The following is a 5,902-nucleotide window of genomic DNA, read 5'->3' as shown; positions in this document are numbered from 1 at the left end:
CTCAATTTATTCAATACTTCCTAAAAATATTTTAAGTAAGTGAATACCTGAAAAATCGTGGCGTAGCAGGATGAGGAATTGACACAACTGCTATTTCACACCAGTTCTTGAACATTACAGCAGTAAATTACATAAATAATAGGTGCCTGGATGTTGAAAGTGATGACTTTTTTTTCTTTTCAATTTTGAAGAAAGAGAGGTAATCTTTTTCGAAATCTAGGGGTGGCAAAAAAAAAAGATGTCTTCCAAGCATAACAGTTTCATGACCATCGTCACAAGTTTTGGGACTTAAAAGTTTTCATACCCGAGAAAATACCTTTGAATTCTTTATTCATATTTGTTGTCGTGAAACAAGTTTCACTCTGGCATCATTTAAGCAGCAGTCTTATGAGAGTTAACTCTCATACAACCATCAAGCACTTAATTGGTCTTGCCGTCACGAATTCGCACTACCAGCGCGGCTAAAATGCGAGACAGAGCCTGTATTTTTCCGAACGTGTATGTGCAATAGGCGTCACTTTTACAAGCTGAAGAACACTCCTTTTCTGATTAATAAGTGCGAAACAGAGAGAAACGAAAAACAAGCGTAAAGACTAATCTAAGTTGAGCCTTATAATTATTATCATTCACGGCTGTGCTTTCGAGGGCTAATGGTCAAAAGAAAATCAAATGGTTTTGCTGCGAAGGAATTTGCACTGCATCCGCAGCCAAAATACAAGGAAGAGCCTGTAATTTTTCGAGTGTGTGTGCACCCCATTTGTCCTTAGACGAGCCGCAATTACTGATAAATGAGTGCGAGCGATATAGACATGAAAACACAATATGGACCAATCCTCGCTAGGTCTTACTCTCTGTGCTTTCGGGGGCTTATGGTTGAAAAGCAATCAAGTAGTTAGGCCGCGAAGGAATTCGCGAACCACCGAGACTGAAATATAAGAAGAGATTGGCTGTATTTTTGCGAGTGTGTGTGTTTGCCAGGTAGCCCTTTAACGAACCGAAGAATGCTGCATGTGATCAATGAGTGCGAGAGAGATAGACGACAAAAGAGTGTATGGACCAAGGTAAGTTTGGGAGCCTTGCTCAAGATCTTGGCCTCGCTCCTCTGCAGCGTTAGCGGCGCCGTGAGGGGGCTCTCCCCCCCCCCCCCCCCCCGTTTGAGTTATCTGGAAGCTTGAATCCAGTCTAAATTATAAAGAGGTCTGAACCTCCCCGTAAATGAAAGACTACAATGTCTTGGATGCGTGCGGGTCCGCAGAAATATTTTCAGCCGAAGAAGTAGTAATTTTAAATTATGGGCATTTCTAAAATAACCACCCTTTAGCTGAATTAGCAAAAAAGTTACAGAAGTGGTAGTCTGCTCACATGCGCACAGGAGTAACGTTGCCGGAAATTTGAATTGCGCGCTTTTAAATTTGAATAGCGCGCTTTCCTTTTGTAGATTTTTCCCGCCAAAGTCATCCAAGGTTGCCGGTTTTCAATCTATTGACTTTCACGACGAAAACCTTGTTGCGGCACGTGCTGTTATCGTAATTTTCAGTCAATTTCAGCGAATTTTCCGTTCTTAATCATTAACGATAATACCCTCCAAATGATTGCTCTGAACGATTCTTAGAATTGAATATCAAGTCGTCAAGTGTCATTCGTTAATTCCTATTTAGGTATGTATTTTTCTCCTATCATTGAGCACCATGCCTTCGACTCCCTCTCGCTGCCTCTTGTGTTCACTTTTGCTCTTATACCTAACTCCAGTTTAATCTGGACCATTCTACATTTCTGTATATTTTCTGTTCGAAGTTAAGTAAAGTGTCCACTCATTGTTTCAGCTGCTTTGTAATCACCACTCAATTCTCGGACATCCTTCTCAAGGACATCATGAATGCGCTCCTCAGTCGCTGATCAGGTACCTATCCCATGCCCATCATTCATCAGATATGTGAACTTGTTTGTCCTGAACGTAAATTTGACAGGTGCACCCGATTTTTGCACGAAATTTTTAGAGCACGTTCACGACAAAACAGGAATTGTTACAGGTCGCAACATTTTTCGTCATTGCATGTCATCCCCAAATTGGATCCTGAAATCTGAACCTGCGAGCCCGTGAGGTAACCTACTGTGGTTAAATTTGGCATTCATTTTACTTTTTCTTGTGAGGCAAAGGTTAACTAACGGTTATAGAAGGTAAGCATTACAAGCTGGGTAGTCTTTATGAAGTACGCAAAGTCATTCTCTAGAAATGTTTCAAAGGTCTGCCGAAGGTGCAATTATTTTGAAAAAGCCCCAAGCTTGTCAGTCTTAACAGAATTCTGTGAAATAAGAATTCAAGGCAAGGAAGTCTTAGCAAACCTTAGGTGTGTCCTTAAAGCAAATGAATCCGACACCATTTGGCTCTTTTGTTTACTCTTTGCTATAACTGGGGCCGATGGAAAAGATAGGATAAATGCCACATCAAAAAATGACTCCACCCTACAGAAATGTATGTGCTAACATAAGTCAATTGATGATGCTAGCAAGTTGATGTGACTTTTGTCTAATCTTTTCTTTCCCCACTTCTGAACGAAACCCAACGGTCCGATTGATCTCAGGCTGGATTGTTGTGCGTGATTGAAACATAGGTAAGAAATTTATTTACAGGCGTGCAGAATTTTCACGAACAAGCGTTCTTTTTGTTGCGGGTGAAGGGTGTCTACTGCAAAACCTGGTGCACACTGCAGGAGAAGCTGCCCTGATTTTTTTTTAAATGACTTCAATCACTGAAAAATCTGCTGTGGAAGCGTGCACTGACAAATTTTCTGCACCCCTGTTTATATGTAAACATTGGTCAACGGTCCTACAGTCACTGTATCATTCCATCAAAGTTTCACAACAAAGACCATTTGACATTGGTTAATTGCGTTTGCAAGCAGTTCCGAACAGTTTGGTTTAACAACATACCTATATGCTTTTCCTAAATTTCAACATGTCAGCTGAAAAGAATTATTTTTGTAACTTGTTGAGATCATGGTTCAAATCGGACCATATTAGTATCAGTATGTTGTCAACATGGTATCAGAGAGAGACCACCATCAAACCAGTATGTTTCTGTGAGATGCTTGATGGAGAGAATGGGGGCCTATAACTACCGGGTGGTCCAGACCACCTCTCCTCTATCTCTGTCCGGAGAACCACTGAAAATGGAGTCTTGAGGGCCAGGCCCGCCACAAGGGTAGGGATATTGGGTCCATCGTACCGGGGCCCAGGCCTTGGGCCCGGTATCCTCACCCATGCGGCGGGCCTGGCCCTCATAACTCGATTTTCAGTGGTTCTCTGGATGAAGATAGTGGGACGGGTAGTCTGGATCACCCAGTATGTTGCATCATCACTCCAAAATCATTATGTGCCAACACTCTTGGGAATTTTTCCATAGGTTTAAAGGAAATATTGTCACTAATTCTGACTGTATAAAAGTTGTGAGGCATATCGAGGTAAGGGTCAGGTTAATCTTGAGAGGAGTTCGACCTGCATGACAAAAAAAAGGGTCTTCAGCAATGCTGTCAAAAATTGGCAGATTTCTGCAATGTGCTAATGGCTCAAATCCAAGCTTGTCCACTTTACCAAGAGACAGTTTTCGTTGTGTTTTTTTTTTTGGTCCAACTTAATTGTTGATTCTCCTACCCTTTTAAAGCAGAGATCTTGGATTTGATCCATGAACAATTCTAAACATTTAAAATTTAAATATTTCTTGACATTTTAAACTTTACGCATCCAGATTTTAAATTTGTTAATTGTCATTACAGCAGATTTGAATCTACTGAAAAGGTTACCAAGAAGGAAGAGATTTGACAATAAATACATAAGATCCCCTACTCAGGCAAATGAGAAGGACTGAACACAAATAACCAGCTTTGGAAAATTCTGGACATTTCTTCTGAATAAAGTAGGTAAGTTCTCGACCTTAGAAATGATACTTTAATTGATGTGGCACCTACCAACAGTAGAACTTCCACACCATGTACTTCAGTTTATAACTTTGCAGACATCCTGTCATACTTTATTTTTTAAGTCGAAAATAATCAGTCAGTTTTTCAAAACTTAGGTGATTTTTCCTCTCCATGCCAAAAAAATTCTGTGAAAACTTCAAGGAATGATGTTGATTTGTTCTCCTTTATGAACATAAAATGAGAGTTGAGATTTTAAAACACCACAAACGATGTGTGTAGTTTGGGAGCTCCACCGTTGATGAACTATTTTTTCAATTTCTCATTATTAAAGCCATGTTTCCACTCTTGCTTTTCAAAAAATATTCTAATGATGTAGATGAAAAAATTGATACAAAATGAGGAATTATAATTCTACTAGATGAAAAAATTGATACCAAATGAGGAAACAGAAAGCTCTGAGTATGCACATCTCAGTGCTGATTTGATTTTTTCTCAAGCATGATAGTTCTCTAGAAAAAAAATAGGTAAACTTGCTTTGAAATCCACCCTTGTAACACAAAAATGAAATCAGAAAGACATGAATCCAGAGGGGGGAAAAAAGGTGGCCTGAGTAATCATTCGTGGGAAGAAGACCAAATTACAGGGTGATCCGTGATGATCGATTGTCTGCTGATAGACAATCTTTATTGGGGACAGGGTATAGCAGTGAATGAGAGAAATTGAAGTTGGCATTAAAATTAGACCGAGTGAAAAAATATACAGAAGAGATTTTTCATCACTCAGAAAAGATTTTCAGCAGCCTCACTGGATATAAAAAATAGCAGGAGCAAGAGGAAAATTTCAAATTTGTATCAACTTGTGTGGAATTAAATGATCTTTTCATGGTTTCAAAATATGAACTCGACAGTCTTCTAATCTCCATGTTTTTTTCTCTTTTTGTTTTAGAATCGAAATAAAGGAAAATTAAAAAATATTTTTTTAGACTTTCACTTCTAAGGAGCACTCAGGTGAGCATTGAATTTTTGACACTTGAATATTTTTGTAAAATGCAGGATCAAACCGATAAAAAAGGAGGTGCCTGCGAGGAATTTTCTGCGGAAGACGTCTCATCAGAAGAGGACTCATCATATGAGGACTCATTTGATGATGATTGTTTTGAAGATTCATCTGATGAAGACATGTCAGATGAGGATTTACAACAGGAATTACGCGACCTGGGAAGCAGTTCAAGAGCCGATTTGCTTGCCAAGGCAACGGAGAGCAAAATACAGCTCATCAAATCGCGAATACAAGCAGGGGAAGATTTAAACACAAAAATGGAGGGAGGTATAACCTTGATCTTTTGTGCAATTGCCATGAAAAATATTCCTCTTATAGAAGAAATGGTCAGCCATGGTGCAGACTTGAATATAAGAGCTGATGATGGATCGACTCCTATGTCTGTTGCCATTCAGAGCCGCCGGTTCGACATGGTCAGTCGCTTACTAGACCTAGGTGCTGACATCCAATTGAGGATTTCCGACCTTCACCCTGAAGATACTTACCTTCATCGTGCAGCTTCATGCGGATGTGTAGACATGATCATATTATTCATCGAAAAAGGTATTGATGTTAATGTGCGAAATGGTTATGAAGAGACACCGTTACATTCAGCTGTTAGATTCGGTGAGGCAGAAGCTGTAAGTGCGCTTTTGGTCAATGGTGCAGATGTCAATGCTGGGGCATGCAGTGTATTCAAAGAGTTGCCTCCTGATGAGAGAAAGCTCGGGTCAAACGTCACACCAATATTTCTGGCTGCCATGTTTAACGAGCCTTCAATTGTCAAAATTTTGATAGAAGCTGGTGCAGATGTAAACGCAACTACAAGCAAGATGTATACCTCATTACATCCAGCAGCCCAAGAAGGGTATTTGGACATAGTTCGAATGCTTTTGGAAAGAAAAATCGACGTCAATGTGAGATCCGAAGTAGACCGCACAGCTTTA

The 5,902-nt window shown here is 39.9% G+C and overlaps 1 protein-coding gene across 1 annotated transcript in view; it reads left to right on the top strand.

Moving 5' to 3' along the window:
- Positions 1 to 1,470: 1,470 nt before the first annotated feature.
- Positions 1,471 to 5,902, top strand: part of LOC109035644 (uncharacterized) — a 24,387-nt gene continuing 19,955 nt past the window's right edge. The window contains exons 1-4 of the mRNA XM_072302498.1: positions 1,471 to 1,658; positions 1,824 to 1,900; positions 3,774 to 3,917; positions 4,863 to 4,924. The gene's annotated coding sequence lies outside the window, so the exon portion shown is untranslated. The remainder of the gene's footprint in view (positions 1,659 to 1,823; positions 1,901 to 3,773; positions 3,918 to 4,862; positions 4,925 to 5,902) is intronic.

Source organism: Bemisia tabaci, chromosome 7, assembly GCF_918797505.1.
Source record: "Bemisia tabaci chromosome 7, PGI_BMITA_v3".
NCBI lineage: Eukaryota > Metazoa > Arthropoda > Insecta > Hemiptera > Aleyrodidae > Bemisia > Bemisia tabaci.
The sequence above is the reverse complement of the archived record's forward strand: the minus strand, read 5'-3'. Positions and strand labels throughout refer to the sequence as shown.